Below are 19,568 nucleotides of genomic sequence, written 5' to 3'. Positions count from 1 at the left end.
TCTGGCAGTGTATCACCTCATCCCTACATCTCATGACAAACCCTAGTAAAACTTCAGTGGACACCAGGGGGGACAAACTCAATTCCTTGAGGGACTTTCATTTTGTGTCCAATAAAGACCTAAATAACCAGGTGAGGGGCGTTCCTAACTAATCAATTGACCTTAACTGACCAATCAAGTACAAGGGAGGAGCAAAAATCCGCAGACAAATGGTCGTCCAGGAATTGAATTTAAAACCCATTGTGTACACCATACACCATAGACCACACCACACGCCCCAAACCTCTCCCACTAAAATGTCTCCACATGACAAGGCCTGTATCTAGCACTACCAATTCCCAAAGAACAACATGACAACTTCACAGATCCAACACCATCCAGCTACTTCCTTACAACAGCACTAACACTGTACGCCATTCTCCGCATTCACATGTCACCACACCCCCATCCCCACCCCTAACGACACATCATATTACCCAGCATTTAACATGCAGGTAGGGCTGGGGCTGCCATGAAATTTTGTCAGCCGGTGATTGTCAAGGAAATAAACTGCCGGTGTCACGGTGATTGACCGTTAATTAACATAAACACATTTGTGACTTGTTTCAGGAAACTAGGCGTATGTCACGCATTACTACTTCACAGGAGTGCCATTTGAATTTCAAAAAAGTTTTTTATCAAAATTTTATGGCAGAAATACATTTTGGAACATGTGAACTTTCATGTGCCTTAATAACAAACTTGTACGCCGTCTGTAAATACCAAAAAATTGTTAAATTACAAGCCTAGTTGGTTTAGCCACGGAAAAACACAGCAACCTTCCCGCTAGCCATGATTGGCTGAGATAATGAGTGGGCTGGACATGACAAGAGATGAGTTCGGATTGGTCTGCCATGTAGCAAGCTTCTGTCTATAATATGAACTGGTCAGGATGTGTAGGTAATCCTTTCTAATGCATCTTTATTTTTTATATATATCACGTAGGAGAACTGCATAAGTGCTGCTCTCCACGTTCTGGAGGACCGAGTTCAGAAATCAGTGGAATCAGAGTATGATAGCTAAGGAGATGGAGAAAATTCTGCCATTTGATTGCAAATATGCAGACGGAGTCGAAAAAAGAGAACACACAGAAAGCTGTTGTATAAAACACCTGGCTCCAGAGGACATCTTCAAACTAAGGGCAACCATGGAATCGTGACAGAGGGAGAAGCGTCCATCCATGTATACGGGTAAGAGAGTCTAGCTAGCTACATTTTCAGATATTACATGTTTCTAAGTTAAAGTGTACTGTTAGCTAGCTAATGGTAGCTGGCTGGCTAGCTAGCTAACGTTACATGTATGATCTGTGTAGTAATATTACTCGTATCTCAGAGCCATTTGCATTGCTTATTATGGTTCATAATCCCAATGGTCAGAGTGGGCTATTCTCTCATTTGTGTCTGGAAGTAGCTAGCAAGCTAGCCATTGTTAGCCAGTTAGCTTGGGTTCTTAACTTCTGTTGTTAGGTCAGAACGCTCGGATCAAACCTACTCCTCGGCCAGAGCGTCCTGTGTGCAATCTGAACACTACGAGAGTGAAACGCTCTGAGTTTACGGACGCCCAGAGCACACTCTGGCACTCCAGTTTAAAATTACGAACACACCCGTAGTACAAGCCAGCCGTAGTACAAGCCAGTCTTGAAATCTTTGCTTGTTTAGTACATAGCCTCACATGTGAATCCTTAAAGAGATGTGTGGGGCTACAGCCTTAAGACGGTGTGAACGATGCTGAATGGGTTTTATTTTATTTATTTATATTTTATAGTATGAAGAATACAATTGAACGCAGCTGAATAAAATAGAAAGGATATTTTCTCCAAACAATTTGAGAGACTGCGCCCATGCGGCTACTCTGTGTTGAGAGGTTAAAAAATAAATAGGTACTCCTATAACCTTTTGTCAATAGGGGGAGCTGTTAGCACTATTTCTTTTTTTACATTTCCAAATTAAACTGCCTCGTACTCAATTCTTGCTCGTACAATATGCATATTATTATTACTATTGGATAGAAAACAATCTCTAGTTTCTAAAACCGTTTGAATTATGTCTGTGGGTGAACCAGAACTCTTTCTACAGCGAAAATCATGACAGGACATGCGAAGGTCTGAAAACTAGGCTCTGATCTCGGATCAGTTTAAAGGTCTGTATGTGCCCTATGGGTTGAAATGAACTGCACCCGCCTTCCCCTGGATGTCAGTAACCAATGAGAAGTGGAATGGAGTCTCTACGTATTTCACAGAGTTCATAAAAGGCCATGGAGTGACATGTCCGTTCTTTTGGACGGCATGCTCATGTCCGTTCTTTCAGAATGGCATGCTCAAAAGCTCCTGTTATTGGCCTAAGATATATCCGTCTGTGATTTAATTCGATATAGGTGTTAGAAACATCATAACGAAGTTATTTTAAACCGATTTATATCAGTTTATGCGAGTATATTGCTATTTTCGGAATTTTCGTAGTATTGCGCTTTGAGGATTTGGACATGTGTGTGCCACGTAGCTATTGTTAGCTGCTAGTTCCGAAGTTGAAGAGGACATTTTACAACAAAGCAACGATTCTTTTGGAGAAAGGACACCTTGCCCAAGATTCTGATGGAAGCTCGTCCAAAAGTAAGAGCTATTTATGATTTTATTCCGTATTTATGTGGAAAAATGTAAACGCATTTGTCGGCCATTATTGCGGCACTAGTCTGGCTGTAACGCACACTGTATGTCTAGTAACGTTAATTTAAAAAATCTAAATCAGCGGTTGCATTAATAACCAATGCATCTTTCATTAGCTGTCCAACCTGTATTTTTTTTGTCAATCTAATCGATAAATAATCGTAAACTTAGGTGCCTTTCCAAGATGGCGCCGGCCAGAATGCATGCCATGTTTTGACAGATTACATTGCATAACCACGATTTGTGATGCTAAATATGCACATTTTCGAACAAACTCTATATGCATTGTGTAATATGATGTTACAGGACTGTCATCTGAAGAATTCTGAGAAGGTTAGTGAAAAAATTAATATATTTTGGTGGTGATAACGTTATCGCTCTTTTTGCCTTGAATCAATGCTGGGGTGATGTTAGCTCATGTGGTATGCTAATATAACGATATATTGTGTTTTCGCTGTAAAACACTTAGAAAATCTGAAATATTGTCTGGATTCACAAGATCTGTGTCTTTCAATTGCTGTACGCTGTGTATTTTTAAGAAATGTTTTATGATGAGTAATTAGGTAATACACGTTGCTCTCTGTAGTTATTCTAGTCGCTTTGGTGAGTTTTGTGATAGTGGCTGTTTCTGTATGATATGTCGGATTAAGGAATAAAGACAGACACCAATGTTAAGTTCAATAGCCTTGTTAAGCATTGTACAAGTCCCTACGCGTGGAGTCTGGGGAACAGTCCAACTAGTCGATTACCTATCAACTAGACTCCGTAACATCATCCTTTTCAATAGAAAGTGCAAACATAACGGCATAACATTGAGTTCTTAACAGTCAAGTCATAACAATTGAAAAGCATGACATTTTCTTTTTACTTCAGCTGTCATCTTCCTTTTTTAATATTTTTTTACATGTTTTAATATTTTTTTAATTAACAGACAACAAGTTAAGTCTCTTGCTTACAGAGTAAGCCTGTCCGGTGGCTTGCACAGCCGACCCACCCGTGAGTAAGTATTGGCTCTGACAGGGGTAGGATTAGGGCCACGAGCTGGAGAGTTTGGTGGGGTAGAAGCTTCACCTTCAGTTGGCTCATGTCTCAATTCTGCACCCCTTACCCTTAGGCCTGGACTGTGATCCAGCTCATCTAGGTGAGTGTATGGCATGTTCTGGTTTGTCTGCTCTGCTACGCGCAGATCCACCCGATTGCGACGATAGAGGGAGCCACCAACATCCACCAGGTAAGAACGTGGTGCAACTCTCTGTAGGCATGTGCCCAGCCTCCAAAGTCCTGTGTGGTCTCCCGGCAGCGGTTTCATCCTTATAGTTTCACCCACCTCCAGCTCTGGTAGGTCTCGAGCAGTCCGGTCGTAGAAGCACTTAGCGAGCTGCTTTCTGTGACGCAGTTTGTCCGTGACGCCAACCATGACGCAGGGCTCAAGTAGCTTGTTAGCTACGGGGATAGTAGTCTTCAGACGTCTGGACAGAAGGCGTTGTGCTGGGCTGCTGTCCATGTTTTCGGTGGGTGTGTTCCTCCACTGTAAGATCGCTTTCCATGGGTCGTTGCTGTCGCGCAAGGCCCTGCTTAACAGGTTTTTTGCAATCTTGACAGCTGATTCTGCCTTGCCATTTGCTTTTGGGTGTCTTGGAGAGGAGGTCACGTGGTCAAACTCCCATTCTGAGGCGAAACGCTTGAACTGTGCAGTGAATTGTGGGCCATTGTCCGTGATTACCTTGTCAGGCTGACCTTGCCTTGCAAACTGCGCCTTGCAGCGCTTTATGACCGTCTCTGCAGACAAGTCAGGGAGCAGTTCAATTTCCCAAAAGTCAGAGTAATGATCAACGAGGAGAAGATAGTCCTTTTGTCTGTGGCTGAATAAGTCCATGCTGATGATTTGCCAGGCCCTTGTGGGCAGTTCGTGTGACATCATGGTTTCCTTTTGCTGTTCATGAGCGTACTCGTTGCATGTGGTACAGTTGCTGACAAAGTCTTTAATTTCTGCTTGCATGTTTGGCCAGTATAATGTTTCACGAGCCTGACGGTAGCATGCGTCACCTCCAACGTGACTGGAGTGTATGCGGGTAAGCATCTCTGGACGTAGGGATTTGGGAATAATGACCTTCTGACCTCTGAACAAGACGCCATTTTGCACACTGATCTCATCTCGAAAGGTCCAGTATTCTCTCACTGTGAAAGGTGTCTCCTCTTTCAGATATGGCCAACCTGCGAGAGCCATGGACTTCAGTGACTGTAGGTGTTCGTCCTTGTCAGTATGTTGCCTGATCTGGGCTAGGCGGTGATCTGTGACGTTTAAGTAGTCTGCCTGATTGATCTGTTGAACATCTTGTTGTTCCTGCTGTAGCGAACAGATGGCCTGCCGCTGATAGGCAGTGCCTCTACCTGTACATTGTGCTGTTGCCCTGCTCAGTGTGTCGCTGATGTACATCTCAGGTCCTGGCTTGTAAATGACCTTCAGGCTGTAGTTTTGCAGAGTCAGGAGCATACTTTGAAGCCTCTTGGGCGCGTTGAGGAGAGGTTTACTGAATATGGCAATGAGTGGTTTGTGGTCAGTTTCAGCGGTGACCAGCTCTCGACCATATAAGTAGTGATGGAATCGCTGGCAGGAGAAGACGATGCTGAGGCACTCTTTCTCAATTTGTGCATAGTTTTGTTTGGTGGGGGTGAGCGCTCGAGGCAAACGCAACGGGCTGGCCTTCCTGCATAAGGCAGCATCCAAGTCCCCTTTGGCTAGAGTCTGGATTGTGACAGGCTTCGTGACGTCGTAGTAGCGCAACACTGGCATGGATGAAGCCAGAGATTTCATCTCCTGCACTGCGGCCTCGTGCTTGGGTAGCCAGTGCCATGGTGTGTCTTTGTCCAGCAACCGGCGCAGAGGCTGATAGGTGTGGCATGAACTTTGCAAGATAGTTTGCAAAGCCGATGAGACGCTGTACTCCTTTTGCATCCGACGGGTTTGGCATGTCGAGGATCGCTTGGACCTTGTCTGGGTCCGGCTTCAGGCCTTTTGCCGAGAGAATGTGGCCATGGAAGTGGACGTCTTTCACCTTGAACTGCAGCTTCTTCAGGCCAAGACGAAGCTTAACTGATCGGCAGCGCTCCATCAGTGCCAGGAGCTTCACATCGTGGTCGCGTTCTGCTTCTTCGTCTGTTTCACCACAGCCTACGATCAGGATATCATCGGCGATGGGTTCAATGCCCTTGAGCCCAGCCAGTAACTCGTGCTGCTTGCGTTGGTATACCTCAGGCGCCACTGAGACACCAAACGGGAGCTTGAGCCAGCGTTTCCGACCCCAGGGGGTCCAGAAGGTAGTCATGAAGCTGCTTTCTTCGTCCAGCTTGCATTGAAGGAATGCATCTCGGGCATCCACCAAGGTGAAAATCCTGGCCTTGGGAAGCTTATAGAGGACATCCTCTAGTGTCGGCATGATGTAGTGGGATCGTTTCAGTGCTTGGTTCAGATGCTTTGGGTCGATGCAGACCCTCAGCTTCTCTGGTTTTTTCACTATGACCATATTGCTGATCCAGTCAGTTGGTTCAGTCACAGATGTCATGTGGCCATCGGCCTCATACTTGTCCAGCTGGGCCTTCACAGCCACTTTCATTGCAATGGGCACATTGCGAGGAGCACACTGGACTGGAGTAATGCTCTCATCCACTTCAAAGTGTACCTCCCCAGGCACTGATTCAACGGGCATGTTGAATACATCGTCATATCTGCTGAGTAGTTGTTCTTTGGACAGGGGTCCATGCTGGACATGATCCACAATGTGCAGGTCATTTGGTACAGTGAACTGCATCAGTCCCAGGCGTTCGCATGTAGAGCCTGAGAGGAGAGGATTTTGACTGGTTTTCACAATCTTAAACTCCAGCTTGTGTTTGCGTCCCCGAATAACACATTCGGTCTCAAAGGTGCCCATAGAGCTCATTAGTTCTCCTGAGTACAGCTTTAGTCTAGTATCGCTGGGCAATAGATGTGTGTCAGGTGCCAGATTGATTTTGTCTTTGTAGCTCATTACGTTGCATGTAGCACCCGAATCCAGTTGACATTGTTGTTGCTTGTTGTGTAATCGTAGTGTCACAAACCATTTCTTCCCTCTTGAGTGTACAGCCCCAATGGATTCATGCATGTAAATGTCACTTTCACTGTTCAGCTCTGAACATTGAGTAACATCATCAACACAGTGAATCTTGCCCTCACTCACCCTTCTTTTGCTTTTGAGACACACTTTTGCAAAGTGATTATTAGTTCCACAAGCTCTGCATGGTTTTCCGTAGGCAGGGCAGTGCTCTTTGCCACGTGTGTGTGTATTCCCACAGTATTTACATGCTACGGGGCTCTCTGTGTTCACCGTTCGTGGTGAATTACTCTGCCTCGATTGGTTTTGTCTGAATGTCTGCCTAGCAACAGCGTGAACAGTATCAACGTCGGAGCGTGGGGTTTCCGTTTCCATTGCTCTCATTCTCATGTCAGTGACTTCAGCAGTGCGGCACATTTCGATGGCAGTTACTAATGTTAAGCCTCTCTCTCTCAGTAGACGCCGGCGCGTATTCTCATTTGCAATTCCCAGTACTATTTTGTCACGAATCAGTTCATCTTTCAATCCCCCGTATTCACAAGTGGCGGATTTCTCTCTCAAACGGGTTACAAAGTTGTGTACTGACTCACCCTCTTCCTGTTTGCAGCTTCCGAAAACGAACCGCTCGTAAATGACGTTTCTGGCGGGTTTGAAGTAATTCTCCAATGCATCCAATATAGCCTTTGCATCACACTGTTGTCGTGCCGTGAGGGTGAGATTGTGCCGGTAGATATGCCTGCATTCACTGCCCATTAAACTCCTCAGAGTTGCCGCTTGTACCTCGTTGGGTTTCTCATGTAGACCGGTCGCCAGCGCATAGTCCTCGAATTCATCCCTGAAGTTGTCCCAATTAGTATTCCAGTCCCCTGTGAGAACCATGTGATTTGGTGGCGGAATGTTCGCTGCCATAGCAATGGAATAGGAGATTTCTTTGCCTTCAGTCATGGAAGTAGGTAGTGATGCTAGCTAGCCAGCTAACAACGAGTTGATCAGTGTTGTGAGTAGGAAACGACTTGTGTTCGCATATGGAACGTAACTGCGCCTATACTGTACTTAGCTACAAAAATAACAAACGTGTGTTTTCCGAGCCACTTCTGATACCATGTTTCTGTATGATATGTCGGATTAAGGAATAAAGACAGACACCAATGTTAAGTTCAATAGCCTTGTTAAGCATTGTACAAGTCCCTACGCGTGGAGTCTGGGGAACAGTCCAACTAGTCGATTACCTATCAACTAGACTCCGTAACAGTGGCTGCAATGGTAAACTATGATTTATACCTGAAAAATGCACATTTTTCTAAAAAAACATATGCTATACCATAAATATGTTATCAGACTGTCATCTTATGAAGTTGTTTCTTGGTTAGTGGCTATATATATCTTTATTTAGTCGAATTAGTGATAGCTACTGATGGAGTAAAAAACTGGTGGAGTAAAAAAAGTGGTGTGTTTTGCTAACGTGGTTAGCTAATAGATTTACATATTGTGTCTTCCCTGTAAAACATTTTAAAAATCAGAAATGATGGCTGGATTCACAAGATGTTGGTCTTTCATTTGCTGTATGCTGTGTATTTTTCAGAAATGTTTTAGGATGAGTATTTTGGTAATTGACGTCGGTCTCTGTAATTATTCCGGCTGCTTCCAACGCTATTTCAGATTGCAGCTGCAATGTAGAACTGTGATTTATACCTGAAATATGCACATTTTTCTAAAAAAACATATGCTATACCATAAATATGTTATCAGACTGTCATCTTATGAAGTTGTTTCTTGGTTAGTGGCTATATATATCTTTATTTAGTCGAAATTGTGATAGCTGCCCATGCAGGAAAAAAATGGTGGAGAAAAAAAAGTTGTGTCTTTTGCTATCGTGGTTAGCTAATAGATTTACATATTGTGTCTTCCCTGTAAAACATTTTAAAAATCTGAAATGATGGCTGGATTCACAAGATCTGTATCTTTCATCTGGTGTCTTGGACTTGTGATTTAATGATATTTAGATGCTAGTATTTACTTGTGACGCTATGCTAGGCTATGCTAGTCAGCTTTTTTACTGTGGGGGGTGCTCCCGGATCCGGGATTGGGAGGAACTAGAAGATAATTTAGAGGTATTTATGTAACATTAGGTGTGATACAAATGTTGCGCTATATGTTTAGATTTTTAATACATTCTAAGGCTGCATGACAACTTTAATGACGATTTCAAAAAAAAGTTGCATGAAAAGGCATGAGCTCTGCTTTGTTTTTAGCGCAGGCTGTACACAATTCATCAGTCTCTCATTCACAATTTGACAATTTGCCCGGCTACATCCCCTTGTGTGGCTGTAATGCCACCTAATAAAATCCATGCCTTGGGCACAACGGCTGAATATAATATTTATAATTCCTTTCTCCAGGCTGCATGCCAAATCACCTCTCACTCACGTGATCGGGTGTTTCTCACAGGCTACAAGAGAAGACAGAACACACACTAGAGATGCAACTGAGCTCGTCCTCATCCAATTCCGATGTGCATATTGAAGATATACTGTCCACACATACTTTGTTAGCCAACAATATGAGTAGGCCTAATGAACAGCAAAATCACTAACCTGTCAATCTACTATCCCCCATTCTATTCTGTGCAAGAAATAAATATTCCAAACATAGTCTGGGACAGTTGTGGGATGCGATAGATCCCAAATTAATTCAACCACTAGCATAAAAAAAACTGTTTTAAGCAATGAGCCTGACACAATAGATGAGAACGTTTAGCTTAAAATGTTGATAAACTATGAGTTTTTTTTCACATTATGAGCGTAGCAATGCACACACGGCAGTAGCCTATAAGCGTGAATATTCCATTAGCAGGAAAACACCATTCTCAAAATTGAGCACAAATGTGATTATTCATGTAATGCTTTTATTATAAAGGAGCATTTTAATAGAAAAAAATGTTCTTCCCCAAACTTGAAACTCACACGCTGCGTATGTACAGTGCATTTGGAAAGTATTCAGACCCCTTGATTTTTTCACATTTTGTTACGTTACAGACTTATTCTAAAATGGATGAAATTGTTTTTTCCCTCATCAATCTACACACAATACCCCATACAAAGACAAAGCAAAAATAGGTTTAAAAAATGTTGCAATTTTGTTGAAACTGAAATATCATATTTACATAAGTATTCAGTTCCTTTGCTCAGTACTTTGTTGAAGCACCTTTGGCAGTGATTACAGCCTCGAGTCTTCTTGGGTATGACGCTACAAGCTTGGCACACTTGTATTTGGGGAGTTTCTCCCATTCTTCTCTGCAGATCTTCTCAAGCTTTGTCAGGCCGCCGCACAGCAATTGTCAAGTCTCTCCAGAGATGTTCGATCGGGTTCAAGTCCGTGCTCTGGCAGGGCCACTCAAGGACATTCAGAGACTTGCCCCGAAGCCACTCCTGCGCTGTCTTTGATGTGTGCTTAGGGTCGTGGTCCTGCTGGAATGAGAACCTTCGCCCCAGTCTGAGGACCTGAGAGCTCTGGAACAGGTTTTCATTAAGCATCTCTTTGTACTTTATTCCGTTTATATTTCCCTCGATCCTGAGTGGTCTCCCAGTGTCTGCCGCTGAAAAATATCCCCACAGCATGATGCTACCACCACCCTACTTTACCATAGGGATGGTGCTAGGTTTCCTCCAGACGTGACGCTTGGCATTCAGGCCAAAGATTTAAATCTTGGATTAATCAGAAAAGATAATATTTTTTCTCATGGTACGTGCCTTTTGGCAAACTCCAAGCGGGCCGTCATGTGCCTTTTACTGAGGAGTGGCTTCCGTCTTGCCACTCTACCATTAAGGCCTGATTGGTAGAGTGCTGCAGAGATGGTTTTCCTTCAGGAAGATTCTTCCATCTCCACAGAGGAACTCTGGAGGTCAGTCAGATTGACCATCGGATTCTTGGTTACCTCCCTGACCAAGGCCCTTCTCCTCCGATTGCTCAGTTTGGCCGGGCGGCCAGCTCTAGGAAGAGCCTTGGTGGTTCCAAACTTCTTCCGTTTAAGAATGATGGAGACCACTGTGTTCTTGGGGATCTTTAAAGCTGCAGAAATGTTGTGGTACCCTTCCCCAGATCTGTGCCTCGACACAATTCTGTCTTGGAGCTCTACAGACAATTCTTTCGACCTCATGGCTTGGTTTTTGCTCTGACATGCACTGGTCAACTGTTTAACCTTATATAGACAGGTGTGTGCCTTTCCAAATCATGTCCAATCAATTGAATTTACCGCAGGTGGACTCCAATCAAGTTGTAGATCATTGGAAACACGATGTACACGAGCTCAATTTCGAATCTCATAGCAAAAGGTCTGAATACTTACGTAATACGGTAATTTGATATACATTTGTAAAAGAACAGTTTTTGCTTTGTCATTATAGGGTATTGTGTGTAGATTGTTGAGCAAAAGCATTAATTTAATCCATTTTAGAATAAGGCTGTAACGTAATAAAATGTGGGAAAAGTAAAGGGATCTGAATACTATCCGAATGTCAGTTAGGCTCTACACCCATTGTAAAGCAGATTAATGTGCTTCATTTTAAGAAGTTATTCGGCCACTTTATTTGTGATACAAACCTTATCAAAACATATAGGCCTAGAACATTTAGCAACAAAAAAACATGCACTGTTTCTTGCCTTAAGTTGGGCATAATTCACAAGTGATAACATATCATTCACAAGTGATAGGCTAATATTGTCACCTATCACATTATTATTGACTTATCCTTGTCTTTACATATACTAAATAATATGTGTGAAATTTGTTTTGATTTAGAATGGACCATTAACATGCACCTGTCTCGAAACAGGGGCAGCGGGAAAAAAATACAGGTAATCTATGCACTTAAAGAGTGAATGGAGGACGCTTTTCCTGTGGTTAATTTTCATGCCAGCCAGGTAGGCTATACTCCTGTTGTAAAGAGAAGCAATGTGCTTAATATCAGGAAAGTTGAGAAGTAAATATAGTAGGCCTAGCCTATAGAAAGATGATGGGATCCTCCTCTTTTTAATAGAGGCCATCACTCTGTTTTCTCACACAATTGCATAGCCTATAAAAATGTTGAGCAACATGAGCTCATGGGCTCACATGAAGTATTTGATGATATTTTCGATTACATTTGCATTGATGTCAGAGTGATTAGAGAGACAACAGAGTGCTGAGTACCAGGCAGTTAGCAAGTTTGGTAGGCTACTAATGACCATCAGCAGCATCAGAGCTTGGAGAAGCCAAATTACCATGACTAAACAGTCATGTGGAATTTGACTGCCATCATGACCCGTGACCGCCGATGTGGCGGTAATACGGTCACCATAACAGCCCTACACACAGGATGGTCATACAGTGAATGAAGACTTCCTCACAAACAGAGAGGACACTCATTCAGTAGGACATTCATATCATCTTCACAAGTATGTACAAGCTAAGGTTACACTAAGTACATACACTGTATCCTACCCACTGGCACAGGCACTGTCATGTATAAATGACAAACATGTCCAGCCACTCATGCATACACAATGACAATGATGTTTACTGTCCTTAAAAGAGGAATTGCTTTTACAGGAGCACACACACACTACAGTTACACAAACCCTGTCACACACACTCAAGATCAACTGTGCACATGACCACACACGCTTGCAAATGTGCGCACACACACTAGAGGACGACCGATTATGATTTTTCAACGCCGATACCGATTATTAGAGGGCCAAAAAAGCCGATACCGATTAATCGGCCGATTTTTTTATTTATTTGTAATAATGACAATTACAACAATACTGATTGAACTTATTTTAACTTAATATAATACATCAATAAAATCTATTTAGCCTCAAATAAATAATGAAACATGTTCAATTTGGTTTAAATAATGCAAAAACAAAGTGTTGGAGAAGAAAGTAAAAGTGCAATATGTGCCATGTAAGAAAGCTAATGTTTAAGTTCCTTGCTCAGAACATGAGAACATATGAAAGCTGGTGGTTCCTTTTAACATGAGTCTTCAATATTCCCAGATAAGAAGTTTTAGGTTGTAGTAATTAAAGGAATTATAGGACTATTTCTCTCTATACGATTTGTATTTCATATACCTTTGACTATTAGATATTCTTATAGGCACTTTAGTATTGCCAGTGTAACAGTATAGCTTCCATCCCTCTCCTCGCCGCTACCTGGGCTCGAACCAGGCACACATTGACAACAGCCACCCTCGAAGCAGCGTTACCCATGCAGAGCAAGGGGAACAACTACTCCAAGTCTCAGAGCGAGTGACGTTTGAAACGCTATTAGCGCGCACCCCGCTAACTAGCTAGCCATTTCACATCGGTTACACCAGCCTCATCTCGGGAGTTGATAGACTTGAAGTCATAAACAGCGCAATGCTTGAAGCATTGCAAAGAGCTGCTGGCAAAGAGCACGAAAGTCAGACTGCTCTATCAAATCATAGACTTAATTATAACATAATAACACACAGAAATACGAGCCTTAGGTCATTAATATGGTTGAATCCGGAAACTATCATCTCGAAAACAAAACGTTTATTCTTTCAGTGAAATACGGAACCGTTCCGTATTTTATCGAACAGGTTGCATCCATGAGTCTAAATATTTCTGTTACATTGCACAACCTTCAATGTTATGTCATAATTACGTAAAATTCTGGCAAATTAGTTCGCAATGAGCCAGGCGGCCCAAACTGTTGCTTATACTCTGCCTCTGCATGCAATGAACGCAAGAGAAGTGACACAATTTCACCTGGTTAATATTGCCTGCTAACCTGGATTTCTTTTAGCTAAATATGTAGGTTAAAAAATATATACTTCTGTGTATTGATTTTAAGAAAGGCAGTGACGTTTAAATAAAGGCGTTTAAAAAAAATAATAATAATAGGCGTCCAAAATTACCAATTTCCGATTGTTATGAAAACTTGAAATCGGCCCTAATTAAATCGTCCATTCCGATTAATCGGTCGACCTCTAACACACACATACGCGCACAGAATCACTGCCTCTAGACAGTGTAAACTGCACAGATCTGAATCAAACACACACATACACACATGCACACAGCTTCTAACCCTGGCGATGACAACTGTACAGATTCGATCTGGGAAAAAAACACATAGCTCTTCCTCATCAATAACATCATATGTAAAAATGAAGGTCACCATTTTAGCCAAGCTCTGAGGCACTGGTGAATTCGACCACAACATAACTCTGCTGGTTAGAGCAGGAGAGGAGAGAGAGGAACAGAGGAGAGCAAACCAACAAAAAAACGGTAGCTGATTGGGAAAAGCCTGATTAACAAGATGATCAGACGGTCGGAGTGTGAAGATCAGAACTGACACAATCAGAGCTGAACACATACATACACACGCATGCACAGCTGCAAGGAAACACACACCAGCACAGACAGCGTAGGCACCTCATCAGCAGCTGGCCCAGCTGGCAGGACTGGTAAAATAGGTCCGCTGTTCTCCACAGGTATACATCCACAGAGAGCCCTGTCCTCCCAGTCGTCCTCTAGCCCTGTGCCCAGACACGGAGCATCCTCTACTGTTTTGGCCAGCCTCTACGTCCCTCTGTCCCTGGTTCTTTACCGATGCTCCAAGCACACAGCCCCCGCTGCAGCTAATTTACATCCCAGGAACGGCGATGGAGATGGGGGAAGAGAGATAGAGACCAGTGGGAGACGACAGAGGGGAAAAGAATTCTGCCAGTGGGAAGCCGGCCTCATCCAGATCTGGATGCTGATTGGTTAGAGGGGTTCTACAGTCCTGTAGTGCCCCCTGTTGACTGACGGCAGTAGTGCACTGAGGTGCAGATCCAGATGATAAAATGTATCATAAGGGACTGGAATTACACACCTCATTCAAACCATGATAAAGCAGGGAGAGAACATGCGATTCTGGTGCAGGCTTGCAGCCTGCAAAGTATAGACTAGCGAATTTGATTTTAATTTTGAAATAATAGGGCCTATTTGTAGAATTAGTAGGCTGACGCATATATATACACACCTTTCATAAAATGTCCCCTAATGTTATTAGCCTACCTCCTCTGTCTCTCGCTGTTTTTGCTTCATTCCTTTCAACAGCTAAATTAAATACGTTTTGTTTTCCTTATCTTCGTCATTCTAATGACATCCTTGAATAATATACTGTAGGAATAGAATTAGATGCAGAAGGCCTTCACTTCTCTTCATGAAGATTGAATGGTTATGGGTCTGAATAAATATCTGCTATAGCCTTCCGCCATTGCACATTCACTCTTCTTTCAAACTACCCGTGAGTTCTATTGGCTGCTGTATTTAACGTTCAGCAAACAGCAAATATTCCATTTGTATAATCTTTGAATATTACATTGGTATAAGAAATGCAAAAAAAATGATGTCCAGCAAGCTATTCTAGTCTAGCTTTTCCTGCATGGGACTCCAAGGAGAGTCCCATGAAGGAGAGAGTCCAGCTGAGCACAGGTGCATTCATATTGCGCAAGAGACATTTACATTTACATTTAAGTCATTTAGCAGACGCTCTTATCCAGAGCGACTTCAGAGGCTATAAGTTAGAAGCTTACTATGCATAACCCATCATTAATTAGCTAATTATAGGGCTAATACTGCATGGAATATATTACCTGAAGGTGACCCCTGAAAGCCAGATGGAGATGGGTAAATTATATGCGCATTCTGTCTTTATATACTATTACTGTACCACAGGCATAAAACGTTACGATGATGAGATGATAGGTCTACAAGCATTGTGAACTGCACTCCATACTGAGATGGGCTGTCTGTCCCCACCCTGAGTGTTGCAGAGGTCGTAGAAAAGCCAGATTTAGACAATCACATATAATTTAACAGTTTCATTTCACACAATGCTGTTCATATTAATAATTTATTATCATTTACCGGTTTCTCACAGTTATTTATCCTGGGAAAAGGGAGTGGTTTTGGTCGGTATATTCTGGTAAATCTCAGTAACCAGGTTCCCGCCATTCAAACCTAGTAACTACACAAACCCTAAGAGAAAGAATGTATTCAGGAGTACAGGACAGGAAACACTGTGTCCAAATTAGATGAATGTGTGCTTTACACTGCTATGAAATTATTTCATTTTTTAATGATCACGCAAAAATAAACAAATGATGACTGGTGACCTTTGACATGGCACTCTTTCACACTCCTCAACATAGAAGAAATAAACATAAGAAAAACATGAATATCGTTTGAATCATCAGGACCCCAGAAGGGGGCCTGAGACTTTCTCAATCAGAGATTTACAGCCTGGTTTACATTGCCAGATAAGGATAGAGGTTTTTAATGTCCAACATTTTTGTAATGCAAAAGCACCATGCAAAAATGTTTTTAAAATACTGTAAACCTAATTATAATCTCAGACTATAATTTATTTGGAAATTTTTCTTTAACAATGTGCATTATAAGGAGGCAAGTTTTTATATTGCTCAGTTCACTAAACTCTTGTTAAATTAAATTGCCGCTTTAGGGTTCAGGTTGTGTTAAATGAGGAGAGGGAGGAGTCGGACATGGGGCCATGTCAAAGGTCATCATTCATCACATTAATTGTCAATTGTCATTTGGACACAACTGTCAGTCTGAGATATACAGTCGGTTTGTTCCCTGCAGCTGTCTGACTGCCTGCCTGCGGGGCCCATATAGTCTTCGCAAGGGGACTTTGTCTGTATCAACCGTCAGTGCTGACGAGGAGGAAGAGGGTAATGTTGAACTCAGACATTTTGGTGAAACACTTCAACTAATTTACCAGTGGTTTACAGCAGGTGTTAAGGTAATTTCCATGTAAAAGTAACCATGTGACATGTGAAGTTCATATGAGCATGTCAAATTGGGTGTCAAATGAAAGCTAAGAGTCTATACTTTTGAGAAACTTTTGACTGGTACTGTATGTACCAGTCAAAAGTTTAGAAACACCTACTCATTCAAGGGTTTTTCTTTATTTTTGCTATTTTCTACATTGTAGAATAATAGTGAAGCTATCAAAACTATGAAATTACACATGTAGTAACCAATAAAGTGTTAAACAAATCAAAAAATATTTCAGATTTTAGATTCTTCAAAGTAGCCACCCTTTGCCTTGATGACAGCTTTGAACACTCTTGGCATTCTCTCAGTCTTGAAGGAGTTCCCACATATGCTGAGCACTTGCTGGCTGCTTTTCCTTCACTCTGCGGTCCAACTCATCCCAAACCATCTCATTTGGGTTGAGGTCGGGGGATTGTGGAGGCCAGGTTGTCTGATGCAGCACTCCATCACTCTCCTTCTTGGTCAAAAAGCCCTTACACAGCATGGATGTGTGTTGGGTCATTGTCCTGTTGAAAAACAATTGACAGTCCCACCAAGTGAAAACCAGATGGGATGGCGTATCACTGCAGAATGCTGTGGTAGCCATGCTGGTTAAGTGTGCCTTGAATTCGAAATAAATCACTGACAGTCTCACCAGCAAAGCATGCCCACACCATCACACCACCTCCTCCATGCATCACGGTGGGAACCACACATGCGGAGATCATCTTTTCACCTACTCTGCGTCTCACAAAGAGACCAAAAAATCTCAAAATCTCAAATTGGACTCATCAGACCAAAGGACAGATTTCCACCAGTCTAATGTCCATTACTCGTGTTTCTTGGCCCAAGCAAGTCTCTTCTTCTTATTGGTGTCCTTTAGTGGTGACTTCTTTGCAGCAATTCGACCATGAAGGCCTGGTTCACGCAGTCTGCTCTGAACAGTTGTTGTTGAGATGTCTGTTGAACTCTGAAGCATTTATTTGGGCTGCAATCTGAGGTGCAGTTAACTCTAATGAATTTATCGTCTGCGGCAGAGGTAACTGGGTCTTCCTTTCCTGTGGCGGTCCTCATGAGAGCCAGTTTCATCATAGCGCTTGATGGTTTTTGCGACTGCACTTGAAGAAACTTTGAAAGTTCTTGAAATTTTCCAGTTTGACTGACCTTCATGTCTTAAAGTAATGATGAACTGTCGTTTCTCTTTGCTTATTTGAGCTGTTCTTTCCATATGGACTTGGTCTTTTACCAAATAGGGCTATCTTCTGTATACCACCCCTACCTTGTCACAACACAACTGATTGGCTCAAATGTTTTAAGAAGGAAAGACATTCAACAAATTCACTTTTAAAAAGACACACCTGTTAATTGAAATGCATTCCAGGTGACTACCTCATGATGCTGGTCGAGAGAATGCCAAGAGCGTGCAAAGCTGTCAAGGCAAAGGGTGGCTACTTTGAAGAATCACTTTTTTAGTTACTACATGATTCCATATGTGTCATTTCATCGTTTTGATGTCGTCCCTATTATTCTACAATGTAGAAAATATTAAAAATAAAAACCCTGGAATGAGTAGGTGTGTCCAAACTTTAGACTGGTACTGTACAGTCGTGGCCAAAAGTATTGAGAATGACACAAATATTAATTTTCAAAGTCTGCTGCCTCAGTTTGTATGATGGCAATTTGCATATACTCCAGAATGTTATGAAGAGTGATCAGATGAATTGCATTTAATTGCAAAGTCCCTCTTTGCCATGCAAATGAACTGAATCCCCCAAAAACATTTCCACTGCATTTCAGCCCTGCCACAAAAGGACCAGCTGACATCATGTTAGTGATTCTCTCATTAACACAGATGTGAGTGTTGACGAGGACAAGGCTGGAGATCACTCTGTCATGCTGATTGAGTTCGAATAACAGACTGGAAGCTTCAAAAGGAGGGTGGTGCTTGGCCACGGCCATGGTTGCACTGGGCTCCACAGTGGGATCCCTATCCATTCTCTGCTTCCTGGGCTCCCTGGCTCACCTGATCAAACTGAGGAAACGCAAGTCACCCCCTTGTGGTCCCGAGAACCATCCTGATGGCTGCTGACCACCATGACATCAACTTCATCTTATGTTCATCATTGTTCTTCCTCTGTCAACCATGGTTACCTGCAAGGAAACACGTGCCGTCATCATTGCTGTACACAAAGAGGGCTTCACAGGCAAGGATATTGCTGCCAGTAAGATTGCACCTAAATCAGCCATTTATCGGATCATCAAGAACTTCAAGGAGAGCGGTCCAATTGTTGTGAAGAAGGCTTCAGGGCACCCAAGAAAGTCCAGCGAGCGCCAGGACCATCTCCTAAAGTTGATTCAGCTGCGGGATCGGGGCACCACCAGTACAGAGCTTGCTCAGGAATGGCAGCAGGCAGGTGGGAGAGCATCTGCACTCACAGTGAGGCGAAGACTTTTGGAGGATGCCCTGGTGTCAAGAAGGGCAGCAAAGAAGCCACTTCTCTCCAGGAAAAACATCAGGGACAGACTGATGTTCTGCAAAAGGTACAGGGAATGGAGTGCTGAGGACTGGGGTAAAGTAATTTTCTCTGATGAATCCCCTTTCCGATTGTTTCGGGCATCCGGAAAAAAGCTTGTTCGGAGAAGACAAGGTGAGCGCTACCATCAGTCCTGTGTCATGCCAACAGTAAAGCATCCTGAGACCATTCATGTGTGGGGTTGCTTTTCAGCCAAGGGAGTGGGCTCACTCACAATTTTGCCTAAGAACACAGCCATGAATAAAGAATGGTACCAACACATCCTACGAGAGCAACTTCTCCCAACCATCCAGGAATAGTTTGGTGACAAACAATGCCTTTTCCAGCATGATGGAGCACCTTGCCATAAGGCAAAAGTGATAACTAAGTGGCTCTGGGAACAAAACATCGATATTTTGGGTCCATGGC

At 42.8% G+C, this 19,568-nt stretch overlaps 1 protein-coding gene across 5 annotated transcripts in view; it reads right to left on the bottom strand.

The window, feature by feature from the left end:
- LOC139540411 (membrane-associated guanylate kinase, WW and PDZ domain-containing protein 2-like) overlaps positions 1–19,568 on the bottom strand; it is a 305,518-nt gene that overhangs the window by 265,652 nt on the left and 20,298 nt on the right. The gene's annotated exons all lie outside the window — the stretch shown is intronic.

Source organism: Salvelinus alpinus, chromosome 15 (assembly GCF_045679555.1).
Source record: "Salvelinus alpinus chromosome 15, SLU_Salpinus.1, whole genome shotgun sequence".
NCBI lineage: Eukaryota > Metazoa > Chordata > Actinopteri > Salmoniformes > Salmonidae > Salvelinus > Salvelinus alpinus.
The sequence above is the reverse complement of the archived record's forward strand: the minus strand, read 5'-3'. Positions and strand labels throughout refer to the sequence as shown.